The sequence below is a fragment of the Medicago sativa genome, chromosome 4 (assembly GCF_051527215.1).
Source record: "Medicago sativa cultivar Bolivia chromosome 4, Bolivia_mono, whole genome shotgun sequence".
In the NCBI taxonomy this organism is placed as follows: domain Eukaryota; kingdom Viridiplantae; phylum Streptophyta; class Magnoliopsida; order Fabales; family Fabaceae; genus Medicago; species Medicago sativa.
Genome location: NC_140752.1, coordinates 69,086,576 through 69,102,167, shown reverse-complemented (window position 1 = coordinate 69,102,167; position 15,592 = coordinate 69,086,576). Strand labels below are relative to the sequence as shown.

Below are 15,592 nucleotides of genomic sequence, written 5' to 3'. Positions count from 1 at the left end.
TGATGAAAGTGCAGAGACTAAAGGCATATTTAAGCAAAAAAAAATATATACTCATTTAACAGTTTGATGTGTAACAAGATACTCATTTAAGTCATTTATGAATTATATTATATATTAACTATCTTTGTGTGCGCTTTCAAGTGTTAACTACTTTTTTGTGTTACTTTTTACTTATGTAGTCATTTAATCATTATTGGCCAAGGTTATATAATTGCTTTAAATTAAATTCAACTATATGTCGTTGGATGACATCTTTGTTTTCATGATGACAATCATATTTGATTTGTCTAAGAATTGCATTATATGCTTTTAATTTGGTGATATGTTCATAGTAAACTTTTGTTAACGCCACATTAAAATCTTTTTTCGCCCGTGCGTTGCACGGGTGGAAAAACTAGTACTCATACATATATCATACAAGTATGGATCATGGATAGATAAAATTCAATCTCAGGTCACACGTTCATGTTTCAGCAGCGGCCTTCTTTGAATGCCTCAGTGACTAGCGCTCGTTAAATAGGGATGGTCAACAATTTTTAGAGTTTAGGAAATAGTAAATTATGATACTGTAACTTTTTTTACTCAATTTGTCATTGAAAAAACTAAATTTGATAAATTAAGGAGTTGTTGTTATTATGATTTAACAAACCATGATTTATCTAAATTCTTATCCAATAATTACATTCATCTCTGCAGATTAAACCATGATTTAATAAGGAGTTGTTATTACGTTAAATCATAATAACTACTTTTAAATTTTCATTTTTCTGCAACATGGGGGAATCAATTTTATATTTTGAATAACTGAATCTTCTATTATATCGTCTAGAGATTCTAAATTGAACATATAGCAAATAGATGTTTTGATTGTAAGATTTATATTTACGGGGAAATGCAGAGAAAGACAGTGATAATGATAATATATTTCTCAGAGATTAACTCATTACCATCAAGTATGATAACATTAAAAAGATAAACTACAGCACTACAAAAATGGGTCAAATATCTACGTCAATACTATGCTAACTTCAAAGGGCTAATTCAAGCTAGAAGTGATATCTAAGAAAACTTCTTCTCTGCAAGGAATAGTGAGACCACCCATTGGATGATCATATTCAAATTGTTCCTCAGCTTGGCTCAACAATTCTTGGAATGAGGTTTCGTTCAAATATGATATAGGAATCACAAACCGCTTCATTTTCTCTCCTACGTACACTGCTAGATAATAACATATAGATCACATGGTGTTGTCTCTAGATGAATGGAAATACTTCAAATGGTGTAGTAGATAGATAATGCATAATTCTTGAACAGAAGCATCATATAATTGATAGACTTGAAATACAACCACAGACATGTAGAATGGTTTCTGTTGATATCCATGGCCTTATAGTCACTTACCAGCTGGACATCAGCATTATCATAATGCAGAAAACATGTCTAAAGCATGTTTACAATATTATGAAGTACACCAATTAAATCATGAAGAAATATGAGGCTGCAGTTGAGCACATCTCATTTGGTAGCAAGTGGAAGCTTTGTATTGGACATTGTTTAAGAAAGTAGGGTACACTCTAAGACAACACCACATGCTATCTTATTCTTATCCCTATACTCTCAATCCTCTAACCCCTTCAACAACCGTTTCTCTTGGAGTGGGGTTTTGAGAGATCTTCAAAAACAATAAAATTACTCCCTTTCTCCTTCAAAAACAGAACAAGTGATTGACATCCTCAATTATTTAGTTACATCCTTCTTACATTTGAGAATTTTTATTTGTTCTTCTCTCAAACAATAACAAAAAATGGGTTTCCGTTTAAACTCTATTCTAAGAGGATCGGTAACAGCTAGACAAGCAACATCAAAATATGTAGAAGTGAGAAAGGGCTATGTTGCAGTGTATGTTAGAGAGAAACTGGCGCGGTTTGTAGTTCCTGTATCATACTTGAACCAGCCATAGCTCCAAGACTTATTGAGTCAAGCTGAAGAAGAATTTGGATATGATCATCCAAGGGGTGGCCTCACAATTCCTTGCACGGAAGATGTCTTCTAACACATAACTTCTCGCTTGAATGGACTATGAATCTTATATTGATATACGCTAGATTAGTTGAGACATTTTTTAAATATATGACTTTTCATGAGAAATAGCACTCATTTTGGCTCTTAATAGCGCTTCTCAAGCGCTAAGAAAGCCCCCGCTATAAAAGGTCAGGAGCCTATAATAGCGCTTTCCAAACGCTATTAAACAGCAACACGTCAATAGCGCTTTCAGAAAAGCGCTAATATAGCCTTATTCTAGTGCTATTAAAGTAGCTTTTCTAACAGTTGTTTCTTAGCACTTTCTGAGAAGCGCTATCATAGCCTTTCTACTCAAATAGGGGTTTCTTAGCGTTTTACTAAAAGCGCTAATAAAAGTCTCTATTTTTTTTTTAATTTTAAAATTACACCTACAACTAAAAGCATCATAATAAGATATTGACCAAAGAAAATATATATATATATATATATATATATATATATATATATATATATATATATATATATATATATATATATATATCAGAAACACTAGTCATCCATTAAAAAAAAAACTTAATTACAAATGACATCTAATGTACACTTGCATAAAAATGCAAAGTCCATGCACACTACATATATATGAACGATGACAAACCTAAAGTAACTAACATATATTCACTATAAAATAACCTATCATCAAAATACAACTCAAATTCCAATCAATCTATCTATGATTTACACTTACACTTTAAATATCAAATGACAATGTTAAAGATCAATAATTTCTTTAACAACTTTCGTCACAAGCTTCTTCACACAATTCTCCGGTCTCCTATGTCATGGAAGAAAACAGATTATAGACCTCTCATACTCGTTTTTTTTTCTTTGACAATAAATAAAAATCAAACACATAATCTTGAAATTGTAATCACAATACACAAATGTGTAGTGCTTGAAGTACCATTCACTTTTACTTCTATGCACGATATCAAGCATATAAGTATATAACTAGTTGAATTTGAGAACATAAGTACAAGCAGTTTAGTCATGCTAAAAGCCTAACTCATAAATATCACTACAAGTATTGTCAACAAAATCTTCAACCATTTTATTTAAACTATTATTATTATCTAACACATCTCTAATTCTAATAAACATTGAAGTGCATCTCAAATTGAGAACATTCAGCATTTTAGTTAGTGTGATTTTGATGACTTTTCAACAACAAACCAAACAAAAACTTAATCAAAAAAACACTTGTCTATTTCTCTAGTACATGTGATTTAGTGAACATAATTCCAGAGCATCTATAAAATGTACAAACTAGTTGATAAATTAAAATTTCTTTGAGTTGAGAAGAGTGGAGTACATACCTTTCGAAGCATAAATCCTTTTGTTAATCCTTTAGTTAAGATTAGGGATTTGAGAGACACCTAAACCAATGATGAGACATGAAGCAACGATGAAGCTAACTCCTTTTCGATTTCAACTTCTAAATACTTTCTCAAATTCTTATCTACAATCAATTCATATAGACAAAAATTAAAACAAAATAATATTTCAAAAAGAAAACCTAACAAAGTTAGAGAGAGAGAGAGAGAGAGAGAGAGAGAAGACAATGTGTTTTCTTTTAGAGATAACTTACAATGAGCATATATACAAAGCTCATTAATAACAAACCTGATGACATCCTGTCATTACGTAATATTAGGGACTTATTGTGACATTTTGATAGAGTTCTCATGCAATTTATACTGTTCTGGAGTGCAAAAAGCTTAAATATTGAAGTCTGTTCGAAGGAAATCGCGCCACGCCAATTTCAAGCCGTGCTGCGATTTTTGAAGCAAAATTACATCCTCCCTGTTTGAGGGAAATCGCGGCACGCCATTATACAAGGCGCGGCGCGATTTTGATGGGTCAGGCCCATGACTTCTATAAATACTGCACTCAATCTGAAGAACAAGGGTTACGATTTTGGAGAGCAAAGTGCGATTTTGAGACATCAGAGACGGCTAGAAGGGCAATTTCTTCAACCTTTTACCAATTCATGTATGTTTTAATTATTTCATTGATTATGCTATTTGTAAACTCGATTATGAGTAGCTAAATCTCTCAGAGATTAGGTCAGAGATGAATCTATGTAACCCTAATTGATACATGTTGCTGTGAAACTCTATTACTTATTAATGATATTCTAGTTTTCATTCAATTCAATTGTTCTTAATGCTTTTTATATCCTGATCAAATATAAACATGATTTTGTGAGAACGAATGACTACTGACCATAGCTTTCGACTTAGACCTAATTGAATTGTTCTAATAAACATGGTTAGTCTAGGAATGGATAATCGTTTGTTAGTGATATTAGGTTAACGTGCTTAAACCTTTGATGATTATTAGACCACCTAAGGAATTAGGGGCTGTAGTTTAAAAAGAGGGTCCTAACTCAAGGGATTGATTAGGGCTAATTTGTTAACTATCGTGAAAGTAGAGAATCATTAGTAATAATAGGTGCAGTAACCAATTAGGGGAAACATAGAGGATTCGACAGACCTGATCTCATCTCTCTCTCCATATTTTCTTAATCAACTTTATTTCTTTTATTTGATTTCGTAAAATCAAACCAAATCTACTGCCTAGTGGCAAAACAAAAATAACGTTTATACATCCTAATTATATAACGCAATTGAATTATTGAAGTTAAAAACAGTCCTCGTGGGATCGATATTTTTACTACTTCGATAGTATTTGGTGCACTTGCCAGAGTTCTATCAAGTTTTTGGCGCCGTTGCCGGGGACTGTTGAGTCATTTCAATTTGGCAATTACGTTATTATTTAGGATTTCTGTCTTTTATATTTTTGTATATATATTAAAAAAAATATATTATGCTCTTTGTTTTCTTCTCATTGTACTGTGCTACTGAAAAGTTTATCCAAGTTTTGCAGCTATTTTAGACAGGTTACTCCTCTATGACACAGAAGAGATTGCTAAGTTGCAGTATGGAAAATATATGCTATCTTTTAAGATCAAAATTTTGGACAACAAAATCTCGAGTTGTGGTCATTATGAGGCAAATCAACCAGGTAGTGATGGTGAAGGGAAGAAAGAGGTGATCAACATCGATTACAATACTCAACTTCAGAATATTTTAGATGATTTCTTGGTGTCAAATCAAGTTTTATTTGAAAAGTTTGATGTTCAGTGTGGTGATCTTGTTGAGAAAGCACATGAGTCTCAGAGGAAGCTGGTTCAGATGGAGATTGAGTGTCACAAGGTTGAGGTGGAAGAAAAACCCAAAGTGAGGAGTGTTGATATTTTCCCGAAGTCTGAACCAACGGAGGTTGAGGAAATCACTCGTGTGCAGATGGATGCGCGTCCTTCTCTAAGGTGGGAGAGCTTAAACTCTAAAGGTTTAACGGTGAGATCATGGGATCATCTACTTCTTTGCTACAAATTCATGGAATTCCTACCAAACAAGAGGAAGAAGAAGGATGATGTGTTCTTTCTGACATATTTGCCACCCTAACAGTGGTTGAAGCGTCAAGCTCAATGACGTAAAAGAAAGCGCTTGGTGGGAGGCAACCCACTATTTATTTTTCAGGTATGATTTTATTGCTTTCAAATACAAAAACACAAAAATATTTTTCTTTTCTTTTTAATATGAGGCAGGAAAGTTTTAAAAAAAAATTGTTCAAGTATACCTCCTACCAAGAAAATCATGCAAGGTACTGATGTCTTGCATGATTCTCTCCTCAAAAGTTTTTCAGAAATTAAAGGAACTCAGGCATTTTTCAAGAAAACAAAAATTTTGGCCTGAGGAAGCAAAACATGCTCCCTGTTTGACCGAAATCGCGCCGCGCCTGTATATGGCCGCAGCGCGATTTTCACAAGCAAAGCCAAACGCCCTCGTACCGCATCCGAACCACACGAAAACGCCATTCATTTTATCAATGACCAAGCCCAAGAGTTCCACAAAGCCATGAAAAGTTTTGGTGTTGTGGGGGAGAGGAAGTTTGAATTCACAAAGCTTGTGAATTATCCGTTCTTTGAGGCTGAGTTACGAAGGAGAGGGTGGACGAAGTTGAATGAGATGATCGATGAAGCGAACAACAAAACCGTGATCGTCGAATTCTTTGCAAATGCACGGGTTTCCGATACACCCTTTCAATCTTTTGTTTGGGGCAAGATCATTGATTTCAGCCCTGAAGCCCTTAATGCATTGCTGAATGTTCAACCGCCGGAGGAGTGTTGGGTTGAGAAACTGAGGAGGGAAATCACTGACGATTTCAATGCCACCAAGCAAGATCAAGGGGATGGCATCTTTGAAGGATTGAGGACACCGGGGGCTGGACACTCGGACGATGATGTGAACATGGGCTGATCTACTGATGGATTAGCATTTTCTGCTTTGTATTTTATTTTCAGTCATTTTTCTTTTGATTCATTTTCTTTATTTTCTTTTTAATGTCAAAGTCCATTGAACTTATTTCCCTATTGTAACTGCTCCTGCACTTGTTTATTATTACTGAATTTGTTTTGTTTCGTGTGACCTATTCCAGTTTAGTAACAGTTGTTTGATGAAACGGTATTCCAAAAGTTCTAAAGGAGGGGTGACTTGATTCAAAGGCGAAGTGTACGGCGTTGCTAGGTAGTCACATACTCCCAGAAATCTCAGCCATAAGGTTCATTGCCAAATTTGTTTTTCAATTTACTTATATTTAGATTAGTTTTCCATGCAACTACATTTCTAGAACTTGCATTGTTTCTCTATTATTGATTGGTCTTTGTCAATTACACACTGAGGCAAAAGTGCTTGGTCCTGTGAGCCTTTTTGAAGCCTACCCTGTTTTAATTTGTTAAATTTATCCTTTCTTAACCAATTGTGAGCCGGTAGGATTAGAACTTTTTGTTCGGTGACAAACTACATTACAAGCCTAGAGACTTTTAGGACTTGTCCCTTAATATATTTTCTGAGTTAAGGCATTGTAGAATGTTGCTAAAGATTAAGTTTGGGGTTGCTATTGGAATTTGCAACCAACTAAGTTTGGGGTGGGGGTACTAGAGAATAAGAGAACAAAAATGAATAAAATATGAAATTGTCATGCAAAATACACACAAAAATGGTGTATCAAAAAAAAAAATTGAATGATGAAAAAGGGACAAAACATTGAAAATCCGAGTAACTTCAAACTCGATTGTCCCTAAATGTTAAAAATGTTCTCTAGTACCTTTGCATTGATTGTATTTCCACAAGGTGAATGATTGAAGGATTGAATTTTGTGCTTTAACTTCCGTAGGAATGCCTAACTCAAATTTTGTGTAGCCTACTTATCCAAATATATCCCACCTTTCACCTAAGCCCCGTTATAACCCTAAAGATCTCAAAAGTGTGTAATGATATTGACTTTGATTGATGTTTAGAAACTTTTCAAGCGTATGGTAATATGTAGACCTGCATGTCGACTGGTAGAACCCTATTTCAATTTGAATGCATGGAGTTGTGAATTGGTGGATGCGAACAAGTTAAACTAGCTCATCTTTAGCTAGAAGGAGAATGAACTTTTGGGTACTATCGTTTTGTCAGGTAACTGTTATTTTACTGTCGTTTGTCACTGTTGCAAGCAAATTCCTTGAGGACAAGGAATGGTTTAAGTTTGGGGTTGTGATGACATCCTGTCATTACGTAATATTAGGGACTTATTGTGACATTTTGATAGAGTTCTCATGCAATTTATACTGTTCTGGAGTGCAAAAAGCTTAAATATTGAAGTCTGTTCGAAGGAAATCGCGCCACGCCAATTTCAAGCCGTGCTGCGATTTTTGAAGCAAAATTACATCCTCCCTGTTTGAGGGAAATCGCGGCACGCCATTATACAAGGCGCGGCGCGATTTTGATGGGTCAGGCCCATGACTTCTATAAATACTGCACTCAATCTGAAGAACAAGGGTTACGATTTTGGAGAGCAAAGTGCGATTTTGAGACATCAGAGACGGCTAGAAGGGCAATTTCTTCAACCTTTTACCAATTCATGTATGTTTTAATTATTTCATTGATTATGCTATTTGTAAACTCGATTATGAGTAGCTAAATCTCTCAGAGATTAGGTCAGAGATGAATCTATGTAACCCTAATTGATACATGTTGCTGTGAAACTCTATTACTTATTAATGATATTCTAGTTTTCATTCAATTCAATTGTTCTTAATGCTTTTTATATCCTGATCAAATATAAACATGATTTTGTGAGAACGAATGACTACTGACCATAGCTTTCGACTTAGACCTAATTGAATTGTTCTAATAAACATGGTTAGTCTAGGAATGGATAATCGTTTGTTAGTGATATTAGGTTAACGTGCTTAAACCTTTGATGATTATTAGACCACCTAAGGAATTAGGGGCTGTAGTTTAAAAAGAGGGTCCTAACTCAAGGGATTGATTAGGGCTAATTTGTTAACTATCGTGAAAGTAGAGAATCATTAGTAATAATAGGTGCAGTAACCAATTAGGGGAAACATAGAGGATTCGACAGACCTGATCTCATCTCTCTCTCCATATTTTCTTAATCAACTTTATTTCTTTTATTTGATTTCGTAAAATCAAACCAAATCTACTGCCTAGTGGCAAAACAAAAATAACGTTTATACATCCTAATTATATAACGCAATTGAATTATTGAAGTTAAAAACAGTCCTCGTGGGATCGATATTTTTACTACTTCGATAGTATTTGGTGCACTTGCCAGAGTTCTATCAAGTTTTTGGCGCCGTTGCCGGGGACTGTTGAGTCATTTCAATTTGGCAATTACGTTATTATTTAGGATTTCTGTCTTTTATATTTTTGTATATATATTAAAAAAAATATATTATGCTCTTTGTTTTCTTCTCATTGTACTGTGCTACTGAAAAGTTTATCCAAGTTTTGCAGCTATTTTAGACAGGTTACTCCTCTATGACACAGAAGAGATTGCTAAGTTGCAGTATGGAAAATATATGCTATCTTTTAAGATCAAAATTTTGGACAACAAAATCTCGAGTTGTGGTCATTATGAGGCAAATCAACCAGGTAGTGATGGTGAAGGGAAGAAAGAGGTGATCAACATCGATTACAATACTCAACTTCAGAATATTTTAGATGATTTCTTGGTGTCAAATCAAGTTTTATTTGAAAAGTTTGATGTTCAGTGTGGTGATCTTGTTGAGAAAGCACATGAGTCTCAGAGGAAGCTGGTTCAGATGGAGATTGAGTGTCACAAGGTTGAGGTGGAAGAAAAACCCAAAGTGAGGAGTGTTGATATTTTCCCGAAGTCTGAACCAACGGAGGTTGAGGAAATCACTCGTGTGCAGATGGATGCGCGTCCTTCTCTAAGGTGGGAGAGCTTAAACTCTAAAGGTTTAACGGTGAGATCATGGGATCATCTACTTCTTTGCTACAAATTCATGGAATTCCTACCAAACAAGAGGAAGAAGAAGGATGATGTGTTCTTTCTGACATATTTGCCACCCTAACAGTGGTTGAAGCGTCAAGCTCAATGACGTAAAAGAAAGCGCTTGGTGGGAGGCAACCCACTATTTATTTTTCAGGTATGATTTTATTGCTTTCAAATACAAAAACACAAAAATATTTTTCTTTTCTTTTTAATATGAGGCAGGAAAGTTTTAAAAAAAAATTGTTCAAGTATACCTCCTACCAAGAAAATCATGCAAGGTACTGATGTCTTGCATGATTCTCTCCTCAAAAGTTTTTCAGAAATTAAAGGAACTCAGGCATTTTTCAAGAAAACAAAAATTTTGGCCTGAGGAAGCAAAACATGCTCCCTGTTTGACCGAAATCGCGCCGCGCCTGTATATGGCCGCAGCGCGATTTTCACAAGCAAAGCCAAACGCCCTCGTACCGCATCCGAACCACACGAAAACGCCATTCATTTTATCAATGACCAAGCCCAAGAGTTCCACAAAGCCATGAAAAGTTTTGGTGTTGTGGGGGAGAGGAAGTTTGAATTCACAAAGCTTGTGAATTATCCGTTCTTTGAGGCTGAGTTACGAAGGAGAGGGTGGACGAAGTTGAATGAGATGATCGATGAAGCGAACAACAAAACCGTGATCGTCGAATTCTTTGCAAATGCACGGGTTTCCGATACACCCTTTCAATCTTTTGTTTGGGGCAAGATCATTGATTTCAGCCCTGAAGCCCTTAATGCATTGCTGAATGTTCAACCGCCGGAGGAGTGTTGGGTTGAGAAACTGAGGAGGGAAATCACTGACGATTTCAATGCCACCAAGCAAGATCAAGGGGATGGCATCTTTGAAGGATTGAGGACACCGGGGGCTGGACACTCGGACGATGATGTGAACATGGGCTGATCTACTGATGGATTAGCATTTTCTGCTTTGTATTTTATTTTCAGTCATTTTTCTTTTGATTCATTTTCTTTATTTTCTTTTTAATGTCAAAGTCCATTGAACTTATTTCCCTATTGTAACTGCTCCTGCACTTGTTTATTATTACTGAATTTGTTTTGTTTCGTGTGACCTATTCCAGTTTAGTAACAGTTGTTTGATGAAACGGTATTCCAAAAGTTCTAAAGGAGGGGTGACTTGATTCAAAGGCGAAGTGTACGGCGTTGCTAGGTAGTCACATACTCCCAGAAATCTCAGCCATAAGGTTCATTGCCAAATTTGTTTTTCAATTTACTTATATTTAGATTAGTTTTCCATGCAACTACATTTCTAGAACTTGCATTGTTTCTCTATTATTGATTGGTCTTTGTCAATTACACACTGAGGCAAAAGTGCTTGGTCCTGTGAGCCTTTTTGAAGCCTACCCTGTTTTAATTTGTTAAATTTATCCTTTCTTAACCAATTGTGAGCCGGTAGGATTAGAACTTTTTGTTCGGTGACAAACTACATTACAAGCCTAGAGACTTTTAGGACTTGTCCCTTAATATATTTTCTGAGTTAAGGCATTGTAGAATGTTGCTAAAGATTAAGTTTGGGGTTGCTATTGGAATTTGCAACCAACTAAGTTTGGGGTGGGGGTACTAGAGAATAAGAGAACAAAAATGAATAAAATATGAAATTGTCATGCAAAATACACACAAAAATGGTGTATCAAAAAAAAAAATTGAATGATGAAAAAGGGACAAAACATTGAAAATCCGAGTAACTTCAAACTCGATTGTCCCTAAATGTTAAAAATGTTCTCTAGTACCTTTGCATTGATTGTATTTCCACAAGGTGAATGATTGAAGGATTGAATTTTGTGCTTTAACTTCCGTAGGAATGCCTAACTCAAATTTTGTGTAGCCTACTTATCCAAATATATCCCACCTTTCACCTAAGCCCCGTTATAACCCTAAAGATCTCAAAAGTGTGTAATGATATTGACTTTGATTGATGTTTAGAAACTTTTCAAGCGTATGGTAATATGTAGACCTGCATGTCGACTGGTAGAACCCTATTTCAATTTGAATGCATGGAGTTGTGAATTGGTGGATGCGAACAAGTTAAACTAGCTCATCTTTAGCTAGAAGGAGAATGAACTTTTGGGTACTATCGTTTTGTCAGGTAACTGTTATTTTACTGTCGTTTGTCACTGTTGCAAGCAAATTCCTTGAGGACAAGGAATGGTTTAAGTTTGGGGTTGTGATGACATCCTGTCATTACGTAATATTAGGGACTTATTGTGACATTTTGATAGAGTTCTCATGCAATTTATACTGTTCTGGAGTGCAAAAAGCTTAAATATTGAAGTCTGTTCGAAGGAAATCGCGCCACGCCAATTTCAAGCCGTGCTGCGATTTTTGAAGCAAAATTACATCCTCCCTGTTTGAGGGAAATCGCGGCACGCCATTATACAAGGCGCGGCGCGATTTTGATGGGTCAGGCCCATGACTTCTATAAATACTGCACTCAATCTGAAGAACAAGGGTTACGATTTTGGAGAGCAAAGTGCGATTTTGAGACATCAGAGACGGCTAGAAGGGCGATTTCTTCAACCTTTTACCAATTCATGTATGTTTTAATTATTTCATTGATTATGCTATTTGTAAACTTGATTATGAGTAGCTAAATCTCTCAGAGATTAGGTCAGAGATGAATCTATGTAACCCTAATTGATACATGTTGCTGTGAAACTCTATTACTTATTAATGATATTCTAGTTTTCATTCAATTCAATTGTTCTTAATGCTTTTTATATCCTGATCAAATATAAACATGATTTTGTGAGAACGAATGACTACTGACCATAGCTTTCGACTTAGACCTAATTGAATTGTTCTAATAAACATGGTTAGTCTAGGAATGGATAATCGTTTGTTAGTGATATTAGGTTAACGTGCTTAAACCTTTGATGATTATTAGACCACCTAAGGAATTAGGGGCTGTAGTTTAAAAAGAGGGTCCTAACTCAAGGGATTGATTAGGGCTAATTTGTTAACTATCGTGAAAGTAGAGAATCATTAGTAATAATAGGTGCAGTAACCAATTAGGGGAAACATAGAGGATTCGACAGACCTGATCTCATCTCTCTCTCCATATTTTCTTAATCAACTTTATTTCTTTTATTTGATTTCGTAAAATCAAACCAAATCTACTGCCTAGTGGCAAAACAAAAATAACGTTTATACATCCTAATTATATAACGCAATTGAATTATTGAAGTTAAAAACAGTCCTCGTGGGATCGATATTTTTACTACTTCGATAGTATTTGGTGCACTTGCCAGAGTTCTATCAAAACCTTTTGACAAGAATAAATGAAGAAAAAATAGAGCAGTAAATGTTATGGTCCATTGTTGTGATCAAATTTTATGGTCCACTCCTGTGATATAATAGTAAATATTTGAAACAAATTTGACACTCAACAAAGAGACTCCAAATTGTTGTGGTCTCTATTAATAACTATATAGCAGCAATTCTCTACTTAAAAAATATTAAAGAACAAATCAGTCATACTCTCAAAAGTGTTTAAAATTAAAAGTAATACATTTCTAATAGTATAATCTATGACATCCATAGATGGTTAATTATTGCTGTGGTGGACAGCATTACAATCTATAGAACACACCGAACTGAATAAAAGTTGCTAGCACTAGAGAAGCTAACATTTAATTACAAAAATATGACTAAATTACAAAAGCTAGTCGAAGGTGAAAGGTTTCCTCAACTGAATCAGCAAAATATTATTAAAGCATAGCATGTACATGACGCACAAAGTTAGCCAAACGTGTAATACAAAAAACAACGGGCGCCGTATATAAGCGGGACACCCTGAAACTGAGCGCAAACTACCAACACCAAAACAGCCCCAAAAGCTAAAACTGAATGCGACCTCTATATGTTATAATTATACAGTATAACAAAAGCAGAATCAGCCTCTATATAGTATTTTATACATAACAAAACTATAAACAATTTTCTAAACTCTAACCATCACCAAGCTACTAGCATCTAAATATTCCAAGTGTTTAAAGCAAAGATATGAACGACAATTACCTATAACAAGCTCTGTTATGAATTCACATTTCTCTCCAACAGATGACTTTATTCTTGATGTGATAACATCAATAATGCATCAACCTAAAAAAAATTAATTTTGTTATTCATAAACAATTGAGAGATAAAGAAGAAATATGCAATAGCCAATCCATAACTTATTTGGTACTACTACTACTACAACTACTATTTATTTCCTTTCTTTTGGACAATGTCGTGTCCGAAGTAGAATTAAGTCAAAGAGACCTAGATTGCTAATATTATTGCTATCATATGCCTAAATTATTTTGAAGTATTTAAGTCATATTCAAGGAATGTATTGATCACCAGATCTTTAATGTTACATCAAATTCCACAACCATAGTATGAGTATGATATGATATCACTTGTCTCAATGTACTAGAGTCATGCATATTCAATACGGTGATGCATCACCACAACTTTATTGCAATATCAAAATCCAAAATCATAAACAAGTTTTGAATGGAAGATTCATACATTAACTACAACCTCTGAGACAGAGTTGGAAGGACTCTGAGTTCCCTAAAACCTCCTTCTAAATTAACTTTACTTTCATGACCTGAAAAAGACATCAGACATTTAGCAACAAAAAAAATTGATAGCATATTTAAATTCGATATGACTGAAAGGAAATAAGATCTGAAGGATGACATGTGATTCTTGTGATTCTGAGGCGTGAGCAGAAAAATCCAGCATATGAGAGAGCAAAAAAATCCACTAAAACTGGCATTAATGGTTTATACCTAGAAAATCAACAATAAAATCATTATGAAAATGTTTAGAGGTTTGAAAAAAAAAAAGTTATCTTTCAGTATTAGGATCAAATCTTTTAAGCAGTGATGTAGATCGAGGGTTTCACGTTGAGTTGCAATCATTTCACGCATTTGTAAAGTCAAATTAGCAATTGTACATATTAGTCAACAAATTAATCATGTTAGTTTCAGCAATACCTGATTGAGGGTTTGCGAGGATTCAACGAAGGGTTCGCAACGGATGACAGGTTTGTTGAGGATGATAGATTCGCCGCGAAAGATCGACGCTTTTGTGATTAGTGATGCAGATCGATGGTTTTCAACGGAGGATGGATTCAAGGGAAGGATGGGTTCGCGGTAGAAGTAAAGAAAGGGTTCGATGGCTTTCAACGGCAGATGGGTTCGAGGGAAGGTTGGGTTCGCGGTGGAAGTAAAGAAAGGGTTTGGAGACGGCATGCAGCGTGGTGGTGGAGAAGACCAACGACGCAGCTGAGAAGAAGGGATTCGATGGAGGAGAAGAGGTTTTCAGTTTTTGATGGAGAAGAGTTACACGTACGATTGCCTTTTTGTGAGGTCTTTTTTTTAATATATTTTGATGGTCTTTTTTTTTAATATATTTTGATAAACCCCAAATAATAACGTTTCTATAAAAACGCTAACTATACCCCCTCCAATAATAGCGTTCGTTGCAAAGCGCTATCTTTGAGAAGCTAAGTAATAGCGTTTTCCTAAAAGCGCTATCTAATCCGTATTTTGTAGTAGTTTTTCTTAGCACTCGACCAAAAACGCTATAAAAGGGATGTGTGTTGCCTTTTTAATAGCATTTATATAGAAATACTATTAAAATTGTGCTATTAAAAGCCAAAATTGTAGTAGTGGGAGAAATATTACCATCTGAATATCAAATTCAAAAATTCATTGTTTAATGATTGAGCTCGTTTACTTTATCAGTTACAACTTTGACTAAATATAAGCCTGCTTATGAAGAATAAATCATTTTTCTGATTTTAAAAATAAAGCCAGTTCTTTAAGCCTGTTGAAAAAAGACAATCTGCTATTTTTATTTCTGTAAAATCCAGCTAAACCTTTCTATGCAACAATACCTGTTTTGCTAATTCCGGGTAAATAACTAAATTTTTTGAAATAAATCATTAACCATTGATAATTTAGAGAAATTAATTAGGTTTGGCCTATGTCTTCAAAAAATGGCTTTTCTTCCATTGATGATTATATATTAAGAGGTATAGTTTGGTTAAATATTTCACATATATCCACAAAAAGAAAAATTTGAACATGAT

At 34.8% G+C, this 15,592-nt stretch overlaps 1 long non-coding RNA gene and 1 pseudogene across 1 annotated transcript; one reads left to right on the top strand and one right to left on the bottom strand.

Annotated features, from left to right (window-relative positions):
• The first annotated feature begins 1,321 nt into the window (after positions 1-1,321).
• LOC146931206 (auxin-induced protein 6B-like) lies at positions 1,322-2,351 on the top strand (annotated as a pseudogene).
• Positions 2,352-2,578: 227 nt separating this feature from the next.
• Positions 2,579-15,134, bottom strand: LOC146931205 (uncharacterized). Its single transcript, XR_015006621.1, has 5 exons — positions 14,493-15,134; positions 14,020-14,101; positions 13,522-13,605; positions 3,396-3,538; positions 2,579-2,854 (listed from the first exon to the last, which is right to left on the bottom strand). It is a non-coding gene; the product is annotated as an uncharacterized LOC146931205 (long non-coding RNA).
• Positions 15,135-15,592: the final 458 nt, after the last annotated feature.